General features: G+C 46.6%; 1 protein-coding gene across 3 annotated transcripts in view; it reads left to right on the top strand.

The window, feature by feature from the left end:
- The first annotated feature begins 15,695 nt into the window (after positions 1-15,695).
- Positions 15,696-22,630, top strand: part of FYCO1 (FYVE and coiled-coil domain autophagy adaptor 1) — a 97,843-nt gene continuing 90,908 nt past the window's right edge. For all 3 annotated transcript variants that reach the window (XM_007666151.3, XM_007666150.3, XM_007666147.3), the window contains exon 1: positions 15,696-15,779. The gene's annotated coding sequence lies outside the window, so the exon portion shown is untranslated. The remainder of the gene's footprint in view (positions 15,780-22,630) is intronic.

Here is a 22,630-nt window from a genome sequence, read left to right as displayed (position 1 = left end):
TTAAGATATGTATCTCCAGTAACTGATGTCTAAGGGAGGTGATCTTCCTTACTGAGGAACCAAAGCATCCGTTTACGAAAGGATTTTACTATCTTTGCTTGTCAGAGATCTGTATCTGGTTTATGTCTGGTTTCATGATTGAATCTTCGTTAACTCCAAATAATTTCTTTGAAATTTATTTGGGACGCTCCACCAGTGAGCCATAAAGGAGATTTTATAGCAGTCACCCTTTTGCCTCAAATCTGAACTTTATTCCTTAAATTTAATCTATCCCTTAAAGTCCAGCCTTATTCCCAACTGAAGGATGGAAGAAGAACATGCTATGACTCCTTGCTTTGAAAAATGACTTTATGGCTACACACCGACCCCGTCACTCAGCCCCAGGTATTAAATGGGGCCTAGATGGGAAACTGGAGAAACTGGAGTCTGGGGAGGGAGATGGATTGGCATTGATCCCATAAATAAATATCACTGACTGACTGACCGGTCAGAGGAGAGAGAAAATGTTTTCCTGGTGGAAATGAGGTTACCTCACTCTACCTCTTATCACCACTCCTCTCCACAAACAAGAAATCCAGAACCCAGTCAGTCGAATCTGTTGAGCGCTTACCGTGCGCAGAACCCTGTACTAAGTGCTTGGGAGAGTGCAATGTAACAATAGAACAGACACATTGCCTGCCCACAATGAGCTTACAGTCTAGAGGAGCTTACATCATTTGAGAATTTTCTCCAAATTGGTCCAGTCAACTCTAGCACTTACAAACTTATTTTCTTCCTTGCCACTTAGGTATATATGCATATTCCATGGTGTGTTTTGATCCCCTCTGGTTGTAAATATCTTCATGTTTGTCTCCTTCTACTATATGTCACTTCTTTTTTTCTGTACTTCTTCAAGCTCCTAGTATACTGGACGCTGCACCAAGCAGGCTTTCAAAATATTATTACTAATGCTGCTGAAATTCAGCAAAGGTTAGGTAGTAAATGTGAACTGACAACATAACCAGCAACGCTCAGCCGGGCATGAAATTGCCCAGCAATTTTGCACTTTAAATCTGTTAATGACTTGGCATGTTGGTATTATTGTCATCATGACCAGAGGCGACACCATAACTGGTCAATGAATTTCAAGGCAACTCTACCCGACCTAGCGAGAATGACCTTCATTGCCGAAACTAACCAACCCCACTTTATTTTGGTTTGGAGCGACGCAACTGCTGCGCTGCCATTTCAGCTTTCGCCTCTCGCACGAAACATTGTTAACCGCAAGGCAGAACCAGAAATTAGCTCAAATGACCCTGTGCTTGTCACAACCTGAAACAACCCAGTAATATAAAGACGTGTACATGGAAGAAGATCGATGTGACGGGTAACTTAGAACAGGAGGGCTGACTCTGCCCAGCGGTGGAAGGGGCGAAGTAAAGGCAGGAAACCTCTAACACTTGGGGCTGCTGGCTATATCATAGTGGGAGATAGTGACAGCCTTGCAGGGGTGCAGTCATTGTGTGGGAACACCTGCAGCCCGTAACTTGGTGTTATCATTGACTCCTTTCTCTCATTCAACCCTCATATTCAATCCGTCACCAAATTCTGTCGGTCTCACCTTCACAACATCACTAAAATCCACCCTTTCCTCTCCATCCCTACTGCTCCCTCATCCTATCGTGCTCGGATTACTGCATCAGCCTCCTTGGTGAACTCCCAGCCTCCTGTCTTTCCTCAGTCCAGTCCACACTCCACTCTGCTGCCCAGATCATTTTTCTACAGAAACATTCACCCCACTACTCAAAAACCTCTAATGGTTGCCCATCCACCTCCATAGGAAATAAAAACTCCCCTCCACTGGCTTTACAGCCCTCCATCACCTGCCCCCTCCTACCTCACCTCGCTTCTCTCCATCTGCAACCCAGCCCGTGCACCTCGCTCCTCTAGTGCTAACCTTCTTACTGTGCCTCGATCTCACCTGTCTCGCTCCCAACCCCCTAGCCCACATCCTGCCTCTATCCTGGAATGCCCTCCCTCCTCTAATCCAACAGACAACACTCTCCCCCATTTCAAAGCCTTATTGAAGGCCCATCTCCTCCAAGAGGCCTTCCCAGACTAAGCCCCACTTTCCCTCACCTCCCACTCTCTTCTGCATCGCCCTAACTTTCTCCCTTTGCTCTTCCCCCCCCCAGCCCCAAAGCACTTAGGTACATATCTGTAATTTCATCTATTTGTATTGATGTCTGACTCCCCCCACCCCTAGGCTGTGAGCTTGTTATGGTCAGGGAATATCACTGTTTATTGTTGGATTGTACTTTCCCAAGCCCTAGTGGAAGCAGCATGGCTTAGTGGCAAGAGCCCGGGCTTGGGAGTCAGCGGTCATGGGTTCTAACCCCGGCTCTGCCAATTGTCAGCTGCGTGACCTTGGGCTAGACATTTCACTTCTCTGTGCCTCAGTGACCTCATCTGTAAAATGGGGCTGAAGACTGTGAGCCCCACGTGGGACAACCTGATGACTTTGTATCTATCCCAGTTCTTAGAACAGTGCTTGGCACATAGTAAGCTCTTAACAAATACCAACATTATTATTATTACAATGCTCTACACACAGTAAGTGCTCAATAAATACGACTGAATGAATGAGTGAATTCTGCTTCTCCTCAGCTCCAGCAGGAGGCCCAGGCAGAGACGGAGGAGTGTGTCTGTTTATTGTCGTATTGTACTTCCCCAAGGACTAAGTACAGTGCTCTGCACACAGTAAGTGCCCAGTATATATGATTGAGTGAATAAGGTCCCTTCAAGTAGGTGTTTTATTTCTTAGGGAAAGAAATAAGGGGAACTAAACTAGATAATCTGGATGTGTATGTGGGTATTCCCTTCCTAGCATCTGGGTAAAGCCCACCCCTCCATTCCCACAGGTTCCTGCTGTCCGGGAGCCCTAGTTACGCACCTCCGGCCCTGACAAAGGTTCAGAGGTATCAACACTAAAACTGCCAATCTGGGGACCAACCAGCAAGATATAAAATACATAAAGGGCCTCTTGAGGCCATTCTTTGAAAGGAAATGTGGAAAGCTGACTTCCCCTTCTCCCTCCAGGAGCACTACCCTGGTCTGCTGGCTAAGTGGGGCTGGAGAGGAGCAGAGCACTTGTAGAGAGGGAACTTTCCCTTGCCATGCTGGAAACCCTATCTGAACTCCATCTTGGGCAGGTTCCTGAGGCGGGGACTCAACGGGCATAACACTGTCGATAATTCATTGTTCTCTAAATAGCCAGCTTAGAAGAAAAACCCGAGAAAGTAACTGCTTTATTCAGTGATCGCCCCTCCTCCTCCACCCCCACAAAAATTATGGCTTTTAACTATCCCCAGTCCCTTTTAAAACTTACCAGGACACAAAGCCAAGTTTCAGTATGAGACTGCTAGACCCTTAGATATCACTTTGAGTCAACAAAATTTCCACTTATCCGAATCATTATTTTGCAGACAAAATCTTGGTCTTGAAAACATAATTTTTCTAAGAAGACATTTTCAATTTTCCTATTTATCAAAAGCTTGGTCAAAATGTATTTCCTTTCTTGTAAAGTGCCAACTCAGTGTGAAAAAATGCAATCTCTTGGTTTTTTCATTCTTCAGTGAAATGTATATTTTTGCCAGATTTACTTCTGATTAATTAATTCATTCAGTTCATTCATTTGTACTTATCGAGTGCTTACTATGTGCAGAGCACCGTACTAAGGGGTTCGAATCCCGACTCTGCCACTTGTCTGCTGTGTGACCTTGGGCAAGTCACTTCATTTCTCTGTGCCTCAGTTACCTCATCTGTAAAATGGGGATTAACTGGGAGCCTCACGTGGGACAACCTGATGACCCTGTATCTCCCCCAGCGCTTAGAACAGTGCTCTGCACGTAGTAAGCGCTTAACAAATACCGACATTATTATTATTATTACTAAGGGCTTGGGAGAGTGCAATATAACGGTAAATGGACACTTTCCCTGCCCGAAACGAACCTACAGTCTAGAGGGGGAAATGGTGTCATCCAAGCAGGGCTCACTTTTAAAATATGTGATTTGAGGAAATTTGATAGAAGAATTTACATTCACTGGTTGTCTGGATGATATTACCCTGGGTGATAAGGCAGAGGATCTCAGACTCAGGTGGGGAGAAAAAGTTGGGAAATGCACACTAAGACATTCATTTATCCAGAACACTAAGAAGTGATAGGAAAGCTTTCATTTCAGGCACATTTTTCAGGGATTCCCATCAAGTAGACATTCCAGCTTCAGCCTCCCCTGGGAGGTGTATCTGGAGAGTAGAAGAGAGGTTAGGGAGTCAGAGAAGTAGACTAGGCTGAGGATCATACAGAGAGGTTAGCGGGAATGGGAGACAAAGATGGGTGAGACAAGGTAGTAATAGACTCCCAACCTCTCTTCTGCATACTTTTTTAAGAACAATACAGTAGTAACAGTAGCTTGTTTTAATGGATAAAGCACGGGCCTGGGACTCAGAAGCACCTGAGTTCTAATTACGACTCTGCCACTTGTCTGCTGGGTGACCCTGGCAAGTCACTTAACTTCTCTGTGCCTCGGCTACCTCATCTGTAAAATGGGGGTTAATACCGTGAGCCCCATGTGGGAGAGGGACTGTGTCCAGCCCAATTTGCTTGTGTCCACCCCAGGACTTAGTACCGTGCTTGGCATATAGTAAGTGCTTAAAAATGCCCATATTATTATTACAGTTATTAGCAGGAGTAGTAAGAGCTGAATTTATTTATTTATTCATTCAGTAGTATTTATTGAGCACCTACTATGTGCAAGGTGCTGTACTAAGCGCTTGGAACGGACAACTGGGCAACAGATAGAGACAATCCCTGCCCAATAACGGGTTCACAGTCTAAACAGGGGAGACAGACAGCAAAGCGAAACAGAACAAAACAAAGCAAGGCAACGTCATCAAGATGAATAGAATCGAGGAGATATACACCTCATTAACAAAATAGATAGGGTAATAAATAATATATACAAATGAGCACAGTGCTGAGGGGAGGGGAAGGGGAAAGACCAGAGGGTGGGAAGGCGGGGAGGGGAGGAGGAGCTGAGGGAAAAGGGGGCTGAGTCTGGGAAGGCCTCCGGGAAGAGGTGAACTCTCAGTAGCAATGTTTGGTGCAGTATATTGTACTAAGTGTGGGGTTCTAATTACAAAAGAAGCATAAAGAAGGTTCCACCTTCGAGGAGCTCACAGTCAAATGGGGAGAGGTAAACATGCAACCTAAATTGAATAAATAAACTTATAGATGTGCACCTAAGTGCCCGAAGGTTGTGGGTAAACATGCAACCTAAATTAAATAGATAAACTCATAGATAGGCGCCTAGGCGCCCGAAGGTTGTAGAGGACGATGTGATCAAGGGAGAAGGGGGTTGTCAGGGGAGGCTTCAAGTAGAAAATGGACTTTGACAGGCTTTAAAACAGGGATAGGATGTGGGTTTTATGCAACATAGAAGGCAAGGCAAGGCAGGCGGAAGGAATGATGTGAGCGACAGTTTGGTGCCTAGAGGTGAGAGCGGAGGAGGATGAAGTGGTTGGTTTGGTCTGAGTGTGGGCAGAGAGTAGAGTGTGGTGGGAGGAGAGATTGGCTAGATATGGGGGCATCTGACGTTGGAGAATCTTGAACCCAGTGTTCAGGTATTAATTCAGATATGGGGGGCAATTGTGAGATAGCTTTGAGGAGAGAAATGATTGCATCAGTTTCCAAAAGGTGGGGGTGTTCAAAAGAGATGGTCTGCCGCGAGGTACTTTATGAAAACAAGAAAAAGGACAAATTCTGCACTAAAGTTGAACGACCATTCCCACAGTCAGCGGAACAAGCTTCTTCTTCGGCTGCTTCCAGCAAAGAGCCGTAATCGGACGCCGACTCCTCATTCAGTTAATTCGTTTAATCGTATTTATTGAGCGTTTACCATGTGCAGAGCACTGAACTAAATCTTTGGGAGAGTACAGTACAACAATAAACAGACACATTTCCTGCTGGGGAGACAGCAGTGCAAATACAAAAATGACAGATCTGTACGTAAGTGTTGTATGGCTGGGAGGGGGTGAAAAGGAAAGGGAGCAAGTCAGGGTGATGCAAAGGGAGTGGGAGATGAGAAAAAGTGGAGCTTAGTTTGGGAAGACCTCTTGGAGGAAGCGTGCTCTCAGTGTGATGTCCTATGAAACAGATTAAGCAGTAGTTTAATCAGTGAATGCAATGGTGTAAAGCACGTAAAGGGATCGTGTGTCATTTTTCCAGAAGTTGGGGAAAGTATCCCAATTTATCAATAATGTCTGATATCTGTCAGACATTTTGCCTAGAGTTTCCTCTGAGGATTTAACTATGTGCAAGCGAGTGACTGCCTCAGGCACCTCAGGTGCTGCAGGGAGAAACATTCATTCATTTTATAGTATTTATTGAGTGCTTACTATGTGCAGAGCACTGTACTAAACTATTGGAATGGACAATTCGGCAACAGATAGAGACAATCCCTGCCCGATAATGGGCTCACAGTGTAAACGGGGGAGAAACAGCGGCAACTGGGAAGTTGAGGCTGTGACTTTGATTACTTCCCAGGCTTCCCCTTTTCCTCAGCTCCCCCTCCCCTCCCCATTGCCCTGACTCACTCCCTTTGCTCTTCCGCCCGCCCACCACCCCACAGTACTTGTATATATATATATATATATAATTCTATTTATTTATCTTTGTGCCTGTTTACTTATTTTGATGGGTATAGATCTACAATTCTATTTATTTATATTGTTGCCACTGATGCCTGTTTACTTGTTTTGATGTCTGTCTCCCCCCTTCTAGGCCGGAAGCCCACTGTGGGCGGGGATTATCTCTCTTTATTGCTGAATTGTACTTTCCTAAAGCTTAGTATAGTGCTCTGCACAGGGTAAGCCCTCAATAAATATGAGTGAATGAATGCATGAATGAATGCTGGGGTCTGAGCCACTGAACATAATGCCCCAGTGCTCTTTTTGAATTGATAATGATAATAATAAATGTAGTATTTGTTAAGCATTTACTATGCACCAGGCACTGCACTAAACGCTGGGGTGGATACAAGCAAATTGGGCTGGACGCAGTCACTGTCCCACATGAGGCTCACAGTCTTAGTCTCCATTTATCATTGTCCTTACCTTTTGTGTTGTTTTTGTCTTTTTATTGCTATATCTAGTCTTATATGCCTGCCACCAAATTCTTCTCTCCCCTTTATATCGGATTGTGAGCTATTTGGGAGCCAGGGACTGTGTCCAATTTTCAAGCTTGTATTTTTTTTCCCAGCACTTAAGAACAGTGCTTTGCATACAGTAGATTCTTAATAATGTTGGATGCTCCTTTTTCTGGTTGCATCAGCCCTTCCTTTTCCTCTGAAACTTTCTCTTTATTGTCTTAATAATCAGCCGGTACCATTACTGAGTACCTACTGTTTGCAGAGCACAATACTAAGTATGTGGGAGAATACACAGAGTTAGAAGATGAATCCCTGCCCTTAAGGAGTTTATAATCTAGGCCGGTGGACCACCACAAAATGGGAATAGATAGGAGGAGGAAGAGGATGGAAAGGGTTTAAATAATAGAGGGTAAAAGTCAGTAAATACAGAAGTGTAACATGCGGATATGAGTGCATAAGTACAGAAGTAATGCAGAACTGGTGATTCATAAGCTATGATCTGGGGAGAAGAAAATTTAATTGGGGAAAGCCCTCTGGAGGAAATGGGATTTTAAGAGGGTATTCAAGATCGGGGAGAGGTGTGTCTGGTGATTTTGAAGGGGGATGGCACCCCAGACAGGAGGAAGGGAGTGAGCAAGAGGTCTGAGGTGAAGAAGATGAGAACAAAGCACAGTGAATAGTTTAGCTTGCGCGGAATGAATACTGTGAGCTGGAGTGTGATGGGATAAGAGATTGAATAGGTAAGAGGGAGAGGGAGCTGATGGAATGCCAAAGAGCCAGCGGTCAGGAGTTTCTACTTGTTGCAGAGAGATATAGTCTTAGATTCATAGCCATGGGACACAATAGATGGTGAGTAGCACAGATAGCAGGATGAAAAGTAATAAGAAGGCAAGATGAATGTGGTAATGGTTTGGCCATGAGCACTATCACATGAATTGAAAATTAACTGGAGGAGTATGAATAAATACACGATAAAGACAAATCATTTATTGATCTTGATCATTTATCATTTCATTCATACTCCTCCAGTTGATTTTCAGGCATGCGATGGTGCTCATCATGACAATGGATAGTGTAAATGACAATGAAGCCGAATCTCACAGTTACTTCAATTGAGAATCTACTGAAAGTTTCCAGTCTCGAGAGGATTGTCTAGATTATCCCAGCATCTTGGACAAGTCCATGTTATTTGACATAATAATATTAATAATTATGGCATTTGTTAAGCCCTTACTATGTGCAAAGCGCTGTTCTAAGCGCCGGAGAGAATACAAGAGGATCAGGTTGTCCCACGTGGGGCTCACAGTCCTAATCTCCATTTTACAGATGAGGTAACTGAGGCACAGAGAAGTTAAGCGACTTGCCCAAAGTCACACAGCTGATCGGTGGCGGAGCCGGGATTTTAACCCATGACCTCTGACTCCCAAGCCTGTGCTCTTTCCACTGAGCCAAGCTGACATCAACATTAATGGTGAGGAAATAGGAATCGTAATAAAGCATTAATTGTATTTCCAGATGTAGCTAATCTGGGAGTTGGGGCACATTCCACTAAGGTCAGGGAAATAATAATACAAAGGAAAAAGGGATTTTTAAATGGTATTTGTTAAGTGCTTACTATGTGTCAAGCACAGTTCTAAGCCCTGGGGTAGATACAAGTTAATCAGTTTGGAGACAGTCTCTTTCCCACATGAGGCTCACAATCTAAGGTAGAAGGGAGACCAGGCATAGAATCTCCATTTGCAGGTGAGGAAACTGAGACACAGAGAAGTCAAGTGACTTGCCCGAGGTCACACAGCCAGGTGAGTACCAAAGGTGGGATTAGAACTCAGGTCCTCTGGCTCCCAATCCTGTGCTCTATCTGCTAGGCCACACAGCTTCCCTAATTGCTAATAAGATCATAGATCATAGAGCCAGTGGCTAAGGGGACACTGTTTTCAGCTGGCATTACAAGTGGACAGGAAGATAAGAATATGATAATAATCTTGCAAGGACAAGGAAAAGAACCTGAAGCAAGTTTCCAGTGGACAAGAAAAAGCAGAAAATTGCTAGGCAAAGAGACAAAGAGAAGGTCTGTGTGAACGATACATTTGCCTCCCGTTTCAATTTCTAAAAAGAGTGGTGTGTAGGATCCTTACCGAACCCAGAATAAACCACAATCGATCAAGACAAAACAACAGGAGAATTGCCCCATTGGCTAAAGAAGTGTCGTTTATTCATTTTAAAACTGCATGAAAAAATGTCTCCATTCATTCAGTGGTATTTATTAAGTGTTTACTATGTGCAGAGCACTGTGCTAAGCGCTTGAAATGGACAATTCGGTAACAGAGAGAAACAATCCCTGCCCAGTGACGGGCTCATAGTGTCATCGGGGGAGACGGACGGCAGAGCAAATCAGAACGAAACAAAAACAAGACAACATTATCACGATAAATAGAATCAAGGGGATGTACACCTCATTAACAAAATAAATAGCGTAATAAATTAGTTGCTTCCTCGCTAAAGTCAGACAACAGTAGTCTAAATAATAATATAAATAAGGATTATTTTAACTCTAGCTCTCTCACCTTCCTTCCCTTCCCCCCTCAAATAGTTTACTACAATACCTTGAAAGTCCTAGAGACAGAAGACCAATCTGACAACTTTCAAAAGTTTTGCCAATATGAAATAAACACTTTGAAAAGTAGAAAAATGGCATTCGGTGGGTAAAAGCATCGTTTTGAACATGCAAGCATTGTATGGGTTTGTATTTGGCGGTCTGGTCTTATCTTTTCCATTAATCTTATCTCTAGATCAGTGACAGCAGCTGAATTGTTGCCCGAGATGTTTCCGCACACTTAGAACTTAGTGATGACTTAAAAAAATAGTAGCACCGTGTGTCACTTTTGCTTCGGTCCCGGTGGCTGGCTTATTTGGCCTACATCAGCCGGAGGTTGCAAGGGTACGTTTTCTCCATGTTTTTTATTCTTTTATTTTTTAAAAAATAACTACTCTAACAAGGCCCACTTCACTACCTCCCTTCTCCCACTCCTCCCCAGGCCCAGTCTGCGCTCTTAGGAGAGTGGGACAGGACTGGAACTGATGCCAGAGGCGTTAGTGGAGAGAGCACGGGCCTGGGAGTCAGAGAGACTTGGGTTCAAATCCTGGGTCTGCCACATAATAATGTTGGTATCTGTTAAGCTCTTATGTGCAGAGCACTGTTCTAAGCGCTGGGGTAGATACGGGGTAATCAGATCATCCCACGTGAGGCTCACAGTCTTCATCCCCATTTTACAGATGAGGTAACAGGAGCAGAGAAGTGACTTGCCCACAGTCACATAGCTGACAAGTGGCAGATGCGGTATTCGAACTCATGACCTGTGGCTCCCAAGCCCCGGCTCTCTGCTGTGTGACCTTGGGCAAGTCACTGAACTTCTCTGTGCCTCAGCTACCTAATCGGTAAAAAAGTGGGGATAGGAGCGTGAGCCCCATTGGGAACAGGGACTGTGTCCAACCTAATTAGCTTGTATCTCCCCAGCGCTTAGACCAGTAATAATGATGGTGGTGGTATTTGTTAAGCACTTACTATGTGCCAAGCGCTGTTCTAAGCGCTGGGGGAGATACAAGGTAATCAGGTTGTCCCACGGGGGGCTCACAGTCTTAATCCCCATTTTACAGACGAGGTAACTGAGGCGCAGAGAAATGAAGGAACATGCCCCAAATCCCCAGTTGACAAGCGGCGGAGCCGGGATTAGAATCCACGACCTCTGACTCCCAAGCCTGGGCTCTTTCCACTAACCCACAGTGCTCCTCCAACTGTGCTAACAGTACTTGGCACATAGTAAGCACCTAACAAATACCATGATTGAAACAGCGTGGCTCAGTGGAAAGAGCACAGGTTTGGGAGTCAGAGGTCATGGGTTCTAATCCTGGCTCTGCCACTTGTCTGCTGTGTGATCTTGGGCAAGTCACTTAATTTCTGTGTGTCTCAGTTCCCTCATCTGTAAAATGGGGATGAAGACCGTAAGCCCTATGAGGGACAACGTGATTACCTTGTATCTACCCCAGTGCTTAGAACAGTGCTTGGCACATACTGAGCGCTTAATACCAACATGATTATTAAAATGGGGATTTAAATAAAAAAACTGTGAGCTCCATGTGGGACCTGTTTACCTTGTATCTACCCAGCGCTTAGAACAATTCTTGGCACATAGTAAGTGCTTAACAAGTACCAAAATTAATTATTATTATTATCCCGGCTCTGCCCCGTGTCTGCTGTGTGGCCTTGGGGAAGTCACTTCACTTCTCTGAGAAGCACTGTGGCTCAGTGGAAAGAGCCCGGGCTTGGAGTCAGAGGTCAGCGGTTCTAATCCCGGCTCCGCCGCTTACCAGCTGTGTGATTATGGGCACTTAACTTCTCTGTGCCTCAGTTACCTCATCTGTAAAATGGGGATTAAAAACTGTGAGCCCCATGTGGGACAACCTGATCACCTTGTATCCCCCCAGTGCTTGGAACAGTGCTTTGCACGTAGTATGCGCTTAACAAATACCACCATTATTATTATTATTCTCTGGGCCTCAATCACCTCGGCTCCAAAAGAGGGATTAATAATAATAATAATAATGTTGGTTTTTGTTAGAGAAGCAGTGGCTCAGTGGAAAGAGCACGGGCTTGGGAGTCAGAAGTCATGGGTTTGTCAGCTGTGTGACACTGGGCGAGTCACTTCACTTCTCTGTCCCTCAGTTCCCTCATCTGTAAAATGAGGATTAAGACTGTGAGCCTCACATGGGACAACGTGATTACCCTGTATCTACCCCAGCGCTTAGAACAGTGCTCGGCACGTAGTAAGCGCTTAACAAATACCAACATCAATTAATTCATTAATTCATTAAGCGCTTACTATGTGCCAAGCACTGTTCTAAAAGCTGGGGTGGATACAAGGTCATCAGGTTATCCCACGTAGGGCTCACCGTCTTCCTCCTACTGAGAGCTCACCTCCTCCAGGAGGCCTGCCCAGATTGAGCTTCCCCTTTTCCCTCTGCTCCCCCTTCACCTCCCCTCCGCTAAGCCCCCTTTCCCTCTGCTCCTTCCCCTCTCCCTTCCCCCCGCCGGCACTCTGCTCATTCGTATATATTTTTTATTACCCTATTTATTTTGTTAATGATGTGTCCATCTCCCTCATTCTATTTATCGTGATGAAGTTGTCTTGTTTTTGTCCGTCTCCCCCGATTAGACTGTGAGCCCATCCGTGGGCAGGGATGGTCTCTCTCCGTTGTCGAACTGTCCGTTCCAAGCGCTCAGTCCAGTGCTCTGCACATGTAAGCCAGTCAATGGGCAGGGATGGTCTCTCTCCGTTGCCGAATTGTCCGTTCCAAGCGTTTAGTCCAGTGCTCTGCACATGTAAGCCCGTCAATGGGCAGGGATGGTCCCTCTCTGTTGCCGAATTGTCCATTCCAAGCGTTTAGTCCAGTGCTCTGCACATGTAAGCCCATCAGTGGGCAGGGATGGTCTCTCTCTGTTGCCGAATTGTCCATTCCAAGCGCTCAGTCCAGTGCTCTGCACATGTAAGCCCGTCAATGGGCAGGGATGGTCTCTCTCTGTTGCCGAATTGTCCGTTCCAAGCGCTTAGTCCAGTGCTCTGCACATAGTCAGCGCTCAATAAATACGACTGCATGAATGAATGACTGCCCGTTTTCCAGGGGAGGTGACTGAGGCCCAGCTGACGAGAGGGTGAGCCTCCTGGAGGACAGGGACTGCGCCTGACCTGATTAGCCTGACTGGCCCAGCCTTGAGAACGACACAGGGCACAGCGTGGCTCAGTGGAAAGAGCCCGGGCTTGGGAGTCAGAGGTCGTGGGTTCGAATCCCGGCTCTGCCACCTGGCAGCTGTGTGACTGTGTTCACTTCTCTGGGCCTCAGTTACCTCATCTGTAAAATGGGGATTAAGACTGGGAGCCCCACGTGGGACAACCTGATTCCCCTGTCTCTACCCCAGCGCTTAGAACAGTGCTCTGCACATAGTAAGCACTTAACAAATACCAACATTATTATTATTGTCACTTCACTTCTCTGTGCCTCAGTTCCCTCATCTGTAAAATGGGTATGAAGACTGTGAGCCCCACGTGGGACAACCTGATTCCCCTGTCTACCCTGCCGCTTAGAACAGTGCTCTGCACATAGTAAGCGCTTAACAAATACCAACGTTATTATTAAATACCAACATTATGATTACCCCAGCGCTTAGACCAGTGCTGTGCACCTAGTAAGTGCTTAACAAATACCAACATTATTATTATGATCACCACAGCGCTTAGAACAGTGCTCTGCACCTTGTAAGTGCTTAACAAATACCAACATTATTATCACCCCATTATTATTATTATCACACCTAAGCGGCGTCGCTCAGTGGAAATAGCCTGGGCTTTCAAGTCAGAAGTCATGGGTTCAAATCCCAGCTCTGCCACTTGTCAGCTGTGTGACTGTGGGCAAGTCACTTCACTTCTCTGTGCCTCAGTTCCCTCATCTGTAAAATGGGGATTATCTGTGAGCCTCACATGGGACAAACTGATTCCCCTGTACCTGCCCCAGCACTTAGAACAGTGCTCTGCACATAGTAAGCGCTTAACAAATACCAACATTATTATTATTATTATTATGTCACTTCAATTCTCTGTGCCTCAGTTCCCTCATCTGTAAAAGGGGGATGAAGACTGGGAGCCTCCCGTGGGACAACCTGATGACCCTGTATCAACCCCAGCGCTTAGAACAGTGCTCTGCACATAGCTAGTGCTTAACAAATACCAACATTATTATTATTATAAGTCACTTCAATTCTCTGCCTCAGTTCCCTCATCTGTCAAATGGGGATGAACACTGGGAGCCTCCCGTGGGACAACCTGATGACCCTGTATCAACCCCAGCGCTTAGAACAGTGCTCTGCACATAGTAAGCGCTTAACAAATACCAACATTATTATTATAAGTCACTTCACTTCTCTGTGCCTCAGTTCCCTCATCTGTCAAAGGGGGATGAAGACTGGGAGCCTCCCGTGGGACAACCTGATGACCCTGTATCAACCCCAGCGCTTAGAACAGTGCTCTGCACATAGTAAGCGCTTAACAAATACCAACATTATTATTATAAGTCACTTCACTTCTCTGTGCCTCAGTTCCCTCATCTGTCAAAGGGGGATGAAGACTGGGAGCCTCCCGTGGGACAACCTGATGACCCTGTATCAACCCCAGCGCTTACAACAGTGCTCTGCACATAGCAAGCGCTTATCAGATACCAACATTATTATTATAAGTCACTTCAATTCTCTGCCTCAGTTCCCTCATCTGTCAAATGGGGATGAACACTGGGAGCCTCTCGTGGGACAACCTGATGACCCTGTATCAACCCCAGCGCTTAGAACAGTGCTCTGCACATAGCTAGCGCTTAACAAATACCAACATTATTATTATTATGTCACTTCAATTCTCTGCCTCAGTTCCCTCATCTGTCAAATGGGGATGAACACTGGGAGCCTCTCGTGGGACAACCTGATGACCCTGTATCAACCCCAGCGCTTAGAACAGTGCTCTGCACATAGCAAGCGCTTAACAAATACCAACATTATTATTATAAGTCACTTCACTTCTCTGTGCCTCAGTTCCCTCATCTGTCAAAGGGGGATGAAGACTGGGAGCCTCCCGTGGGACAACCTGATGACCCTGTATCAACCCCAGCGCTTACAACAGTGCTCTGCACATAGCAAGCGCTTATCAGATACCAACATTATTATTATAAGTCACTTCAATTCTCTGCCTCAGTTCCCTCATCTGTCAAATGGGGATGAACACTGGGAGCCTCTCGTGGGACAACCTGATGACCCTGTATCAACCCCAGCGCTTAGAACAGTGCTCTGCACATAGTAAGCGCTTAACAAATACCAACATTATTATTATAAGTCACTTCACTTCTCTGTGCCTCAGTTCCCTCATCTGTCAAAGGGGGATGAAGACTGGGAGCCTCCCGTGGGACAACCTGATGACCCTGTATCAACCCCAGCGCTTACAACAGTGCTCTGCACATAGTAAGCGCTTAACAAATACCAACATTATTATTATTAAGTCACTTCACTTCTCTGTGCCTCAGTTCCCTCATCTGTCAAAGGGGGATGAAGACTGGGAGCCTCCCGTGGGACAACCTGATGACCCTGTATCAACCCCAGCGCTTACAACAGTGCTCTGCACATAGCAAGCGCTTATCAGATACCAACATTATTATTATAAGTCACTTCAATTCTCTGCCTCAGTTCCCTCATCTGTCAAATGGGGATGAACACTGGGAGCCTCTCGTGGGACAACCTGATGACCCTGTATCAACCCCAGCGCTTAGAACAGTGCTCTGCACATAGCAAGCGCTTATCAGATACCACTATTATGAGGAGAGGAAGAAGGACGAGGAGAAATGGAAAGTTTGGGGCCTGGAGGGGGTTAAGGAGGCAGGCGGGCGGGCAATGGCGGCGGGGCCGCGAAGGATCACGGGAGGCGTAGTCCAACGGCTGCCCCGACATGGCCGCCTTCGCGGGCCCCAAATCCACGGCTTCTGCCCCACTATGGACCCCGCAGCTCGTAAGTGGCGCCTCTCGGGAAGGACGAGGACGAGGAGGAGGGGGAGAGGAACGGCCCCGGCCTCTCCTCCCTTTCCTCGTCCCTCCCCCCTCCCCCCCGCCATGACACTTGTTGCCGCCTCCTCGGTCAGGTCCTGATGGTGCGGCGCAGGCCGCTGGGCCGCCCGTCCTCCCTGTCCTCCCTGTCCAGGGGGGGAGGTCGGGGGGCGGGACGGGCCCCGACGCGACCCCGGTTTTGCTGCCTAGTTCCGGGAGCCCGCAAACCCTCAGGCGGATGTGGCAGGAGGAGCCATCCTTTTGTCGTTGTTGTTGTTGTTGTTGTCCTTACGGGGCCGGTCAGGCCGCCACTCTGGGCCAGACGCTGGGACGGGGGTCCCCCCGGCTGCCCCACTGATAGAAATCCTCAGCCTGGCTCAGGGTGGAAAGAGCCCGGGCTTGGGAGTCAGAGGTCATGGGTTCAAATCCCGGCTCTGCCCCCTTGTCAGCTGTGTGACTGTGGGCGAGTCACTTCACTTCTCCGTGCCTCAGTTCCCTCATCTGGAAAATGGGGATGAAGACTGTGAGCCCCACGTGGGACAACCCGATTCCCCTGTGTCTACCCCAGCGCTTAGAACAGTGCTCGGCACGTAGTAAGCGCTTAACAAATACCAACATTATTAAATCCTCATTAGAGAAGCAGTGCGGCTCAGTGGCAAGAGCCCGGGCTTGGGATAATAATAATGTTGGTATTTTGTTAAGCGCTTACTACGTGCCGAGCACTGTTCTAAGCGCTGGGGGGAGATACAGGGTCATCAGGTGGTCCCACGTGAGGCTCCCAGTTAATCCCCATTTTCCAGATGAGGTCACTGAGGCCCAGAGAAGGGAAGTGACTTGATCACAGTCACACAGCTGACGAGTGCAGCGTGGTTCAGTGGAAAGAGCCCGGGCTTGGGAGCCGGAGGTCATGGGTTCGAATCCCGGCTCTGCCACTCGTCAGCCGTGTGACCGTAGGCAAGTCACTTAACTTCTCTGTGCCTCAGTTACCTCATCTGTAAAATGGGGATTAACTGGGAGCCTCAAGTGGAGCAACCTGATTACCTCATATCTACCCCAGCGCTTAGAACAGTGCTCTGCGCATAGTAAGCGCTTAACAAATACCGACATTATTAAGTGGCAGAGCTGGGATTCGAACTCATGACCTCTGACTCCCAAGCCCGAGCTCTTTCCACTGAGCCAGGGAGTCAGAGGTCCTGGGTTCGAATCCCGGCTCTGCCCTTTGGCTGGGTGACAGTGGGCAAGTCACTTCTCTGGGCCTCAGTGACCTCATCTGGAAAATGAGGACTAAGACTGGGAGCCCCACGTGGGACAACCTGATTCCCCTGCGTCTACCCCGGCGCTTAGAACGGTGCTCTGCACATAGTAAGCGCTTAGCAAATACCAACATTATTATTCTTCTCTGGGCCTCAGTGACCTCATCTGGAAAATGGAGATTACGAGGGACAATCTGATGACCCTGTATCTACCCCGGCGCTTAGGGGAAGTAGCGTGGCTCAGTGGAAAGAGGCCGGGCTTGGGAGTCAGAGGTCCTGCGTTCGAATCCCGGCTCTGCCCCTTGTCAGCTGGGTGACGGTGGGCAAGTCACTTCACTTCTCTGGGCCTCACTCACCTCATCTAGAAAATGGGGATTAACTGGGAGCCTCACGTGGGACAATCTGAAGACCCTTCTAAGCCCCAGCGCTTAGAACAGTGCTCTGCACCCAGTAAGCGCTTAACAAATGCCAACATTATTATTATTATTATTATTAGAACAGTGCTCTGCACATAGTAAGCACTTAATAATAATATTGGTATTTGTTAAGCACTTACTATGTGCAGAGCACTGTTCTAAGCGCTGGGGTAGAGACAGGGTAATCAGATTGTCCCACGTGAGGCTCACAGTTAATCCCCATTTTACAGATGAGGTAAGTAAGGCACAGAGAAGTTAAGTGACTTGCCCACAGTCACACAGCTGACAAGTGGCAGAGCTGGGATTCGAACTCATGACCTCTGACTCCCAAGCCTGGGCTCTTTCCAATACCGACATTGTTGTTATTTTACAGGGGAGGAGACCGAGGTACAGGGGAGGGAAGTGACTTTGGCCAAGTTCCCACAGCAGAAGTGGAGGAGCTGGAACTAGAACCCAGGCCAGTAGTCTAACTCCCAGGCCACACTGCCTCCCTTCTACCTCTTCTGCAGCCTGTCCTAGGAAGACTTTGGGGACCCACCCACTTTCACCCCAGTTTTCCACCCTGCCCATTGAAGAGGGTGACTTTGGGCAAGTCACTTCCACTTCTCTGGGCCCCAGTGACCTCATCTGAAAAATGGAGATTACGACTGGGAGCCCCATGTGGGACAACCTGATGACCTCGTATCCCCCCCAGTGCTTCGAACAGTGCTCGGCACATAGTAAACGCTTAACAAACGCCATCGTTATTGTTGAAGAGCCACCATCCTCTTGATGAAGGGCCACAGTTCCCCGCTCCTAGTGCTAAGTGTGTCTCGCGTCAGTGCCATAATTAATGTTGGTATTTGTTAAGCGCTTACTATGTGCAGAGCGCTGTTCTAAGCGCTGGGTTGGATACAGGGCCATCAGGTTGTCCCACATGAGGCTCACAGGCTTCATCCCCATTTTACCGATGAGGTCACTGAGGCACAGAGAAGTGAAGTGACTTGCCCACAGTCACACAGCTGACAGGTGACAGAAGTGGGATTCGAACCCACGACCTCCGACTCCCCAGCCCAGGCTCTTTCCACTGAGCCATGCTGTTATTTGTACTGGGCCGCAGTGGTGAGGTAGTTGAGATCTGGAGGCATTGTTATTTATTTAAATAAATGGAGCCAATGCAAAACAAATAATGAAAGCAAATGTCAATTTAAATTGCATTAAATGCTGAGTGTGAACTATATTTTTTTTTGGAAGAAATTAGCTACAACCTGAAGCCCAGAATGCTCTATCCGAAAGTTCTTTGGATAATAATAATGGTATGTGTTAAGCCCTTACTACATGCCAGGCACTGTACTAAGCGCTGAGGTGGCTATGACAAAGTTTAATAGATGAAATGTGAACCAAAAGTAGTTATTGAACTATCCTCAATTTTTATCTTCTAACTTTCATAGGCTCTTTGCACCTGTTCAGTACACCTAGAGGGATCTTAACCTCTGATCTCAGAGTGAAAATTATGAATCTTCTTCTCCTAACTAGACTCCTTCCTGCAGCCCCTGTTTCTCCAAAATGCTGACTGTTTAGAGAGTGGTCAGTTTTTAACTAACTTCTGCCACAGCTTCCTATTTCAGTAAAATAGCGTATATCAAATGTGCCCTACGTATCTGAAACAGAACTGAAGTAGGAACAAAGATAGGAATTAAACACTGTCTTGGAACTCATATTTTTCCTTTTGAAAGTGGATGAGTAAAGATGGACAAATTTGGAAACAAGGACTTCAATGCCAGATGTTCTCGGAATTGAAGTTTCTTCATCTGATTCTTTTGACTCCTTGGAAACCGTATTCCCACAGAGAGCTGCGGTATTGAATCTGTAATTGTCTATCACCGCCCACAAAGACAGTCATTTCATGAGATCACATCTCCGGGGGATTCATCTTCATTGTCCACGACAGTTCTCGGGGCCAGGTGTGCTTTACCAAAACGGCATTCTTTAGGCAGGACCAGACACACCTCTTGTAAAGTCTTGAGAAGCTTCATGGCTTAGTGGAAAGAGCTGGGCCTTGGGTGTCAGAAGCTGGGTTCTAATCCTGGCTTTGCCACGTCTCTGCTGTGTGACCTTGAGCAAGTCATTTAACTTTTCTGTGGCTCAGTTCCCTCATCTGGAAAATGGGGACCCAATGCCCTTCCTCTTACTTAGACCGGGAGCCTTACGTGGGACCTGATCATTTTGTATCTACTCCACGAAGTAAAGTGGTCGACACGTCAGTAGGCGTTTACTAACAATAGTTACGGTATTTTTAAAAGTCAATAATAGCAATGGACACCATATGCATTTCTTCCCACTATTAAGTGTGTTCTGTGGCTCTCGTTGTCCTGGTTTCAGCCTTTCTCGTGGGCTGCCCCCAAGTGCAGAGGCTGCTGTTGATGAAACTGCAGCAGTCCTGTGCCATCCCTGCCAGAGCAGTTTCCTCTCTGCCGCAGCTAAATAGGTCAGACAGCTCTTTGGTGGGAGGGACAAGTTTGCTAGACTGGTCTCATTTTAACTGTTCACTTTCCTGTTCAAAGTAAGGATTAAGGTGTCCTGCTGTATCATATTTAACTCTTCCGTTTTGAAAGGGCGTGAGCGATGATAGACAATTTTGGAAACAAGGCCTTGGTTGCCAGATGTTTTCAGATTCTTAGTTCCTTCATTTTTTTGTCTCTACACGTTGGAAACAGTATTCCTACAGATAGCTACAGTTTTGAATCGATTTCTGTCACAGCCCAAGAAGACTGCGGACAATCTTCATTTGCCTCTTCTCCCTGACACAGTGGAGGCCTGTTTTTATCTCTCTTCTCTCTTTATCTACTTCCTCCATTTGAGGTTGATGACATTGAATGATTTCATCGATTGGGCGCTCTTTGCTAGTAACTCGTCTCTTTCCCTAAGATTCAGTGTATTTTGCGTACTGGAATTCATTTCATCCTCAGAACTTTTGTCTGCCTACTGTGGATTGCACCCGGAGAGTTTTCAGTACTCTACCTGTCTCGGCAATGGGAGGGAGAGTCAAGCAGTGACATACCCATTCCATTCTTAGCTTCGCAAGGGGCTAGCGAGTGGAAGGCAACCTGCTACAAGTCAAAACTCACCCACGCTGGGCAGCAGCAGCATGGGAGAGAGTCGAGGGTAGAGACTCAAGTTTATTGCACGGAAGAAGGCAATCACTTCTGTATTTTTGCAAGAAAACTCTGTGGGTACGCTACCACTACGATTGCAGATGGAGGTGGGGCGTTCTGGGGGAGATGTGTCCATGTGGGTCAGAGATGACTCGACAGCGTAAGACAAGACCGTGGGTAGTGGTTGATCTTCAAAAAGACACCAGGAGGGCAGCAAAAGATGGCTAAATGACCGGCTGGAATCAACATGGATCCAGTTACTCAAAATGACAAGAATTAGGGGATGTTGTGAATAGATGTTGATATATACAGGAAGGAGAGTGACTCCACTGCATATAGAATTGCAGTCCCAACGGGCCTCCGTTGGTAGAGTTGGAAAGACAGGGATGATTGGTCCTAATGACTCGGGCATCAAAATCTTTAGAAGTGTGAATGGACGAGTGGAGTTTGTGGATGTTGCGTGCAGATCCCATTAGCATCTCCTCTCACCTTCAAAAGGTCCATCGAAACAGGGAAGAAAATGAATCTCCAGTGTTTTTACTATTTATGGCGGGTTACTGGCCCACCCCAGGTAGCCTAGGTTATTCAAGACATGGGTTACCATCATGCTAAAACCAATCTGAAAGTTAATGGGAAGGAGCACCATGAGAGGTATAAAGTCAAGAGGTCCACCCTTAGTGTCTTGGTACTTTCCAGGCTGGCCATCCTGCCGGTCGGTTATTATGTTTGAAAAGACAAGGTTTTGACTGCTGAAGTCATGAGAACCGGCGATCAGATCCCTTGAGGTTAAGAATGAAAATACTTTTGACTTTATTCTTATATAAGGCAGCTATTTTGGTGGTGCTGATTTCTTCTTTTTAGGCAGCCTTAAAATTCTTATTCATTCCTGATCTGGCATAAGGTCATGACATTCGAAGATCTGTGTAAGAATGAATTATCTAGAGCCTTATGCTTTATTTCATATTTGTCACACTCTTCCTACCCCTAGTACTGGAGCCATGGTGTGTGTGGCCTAGGAATAACTATGAAAATATTTCTTCAGGAGTGCCACTGGTTCTTGGTCTTAGTTAGCTGGCTGGATGGGAATGCTTCCAACCTTGAGGATGATTCTTTGGACACACTGGTGTCCAGAGCCCCCCAACTGCAAAATTTTACTTTATCCAATTCAGAAATTCCCACAGAAAGAACCCTGCACACTCACTACAGATATTCTGGTGATTCAGGCAATGCCTGGTTAGTGCTGCTTTCACGGAGAAGCAGCGTGGCGCAGTGGAGAAGCAGCGTGGCGCAGTGGAAAGAGCACGGGCTTTGGAGTCGGGGCTCATGAGTTCGTATCCCAGCTCTGCCACTTGTCAGCTGTGTGACTGTGGGCAAGTCACTTAACTTCTCTGTGCCTCAGTTCCCTCATCTGTAAAATGGGGATTAAGACTGTGAGCCCCACGTGGGACAACCTGATTCCCCTGTGTTTACCCCAGCGCTTAGAACAGTGCTCGGCACATAGTAAGCACTTAACAAATACCAACATTAATGATGATGAGCTTGCTCACTGGCAAGGCGCTGTACCTGGCCATTTAAATAGGGATTTTATAACGTGATTTAAACAACCCAGGTTAATTCCACTTATTTGACTAAGACACACGAGCAAATTTCTCCCTTCTCAAAAAGGTTTCCCTTGGTGGTTTTTCGCTATTTATATAAATGAGTTGATGGCCATTTTGTTGAGGTTGTACAGAAAAGTGTGAGGCTGCATAAGAACCCCAATTATTAGGTCAATCAGTCCCAATATTCTCTCCCCATAGTAGCAACAGAATGCTTGGAGAAACCCTCCGATTGCTGTCCTCCTTTCCACCCATTGTCGTCCTTGGGAATGGGCCACTTAACATCCCTTACTTTTCCCTCCAAATCCTTATCATTCCTCTAGTAAAATAATTTGGAAACACACCTTGGTAAAACATGTCATCTAGTGCTTACCCATTCGGGAAGGAGTTTTATTTGTTTTTAACTGACCACTCA

The sequence above is a fragment of the Ornithorhynchus anatinus genome, chromosome 8, assembly GCF_004115215.2.
Source record: "Ornithorhynchus anatinus isolate Pmale09 chromosome 8, mOrnAna1.pri.v4, whole genome shotgun sequence".
Classification (NCBI taxonomy): Eukaryota; Metazoa; Chordata; class Mammalia; order Monotremata; family Ornithorhynchidae; genus Ornithorhynchus; species Ornithorhynchus anatinus.
The sequence above is the reverse complement of the archived record's forward strand: the minus strand, read 5'-3'. Positions and strand labels throughout refer to the sequence as shown.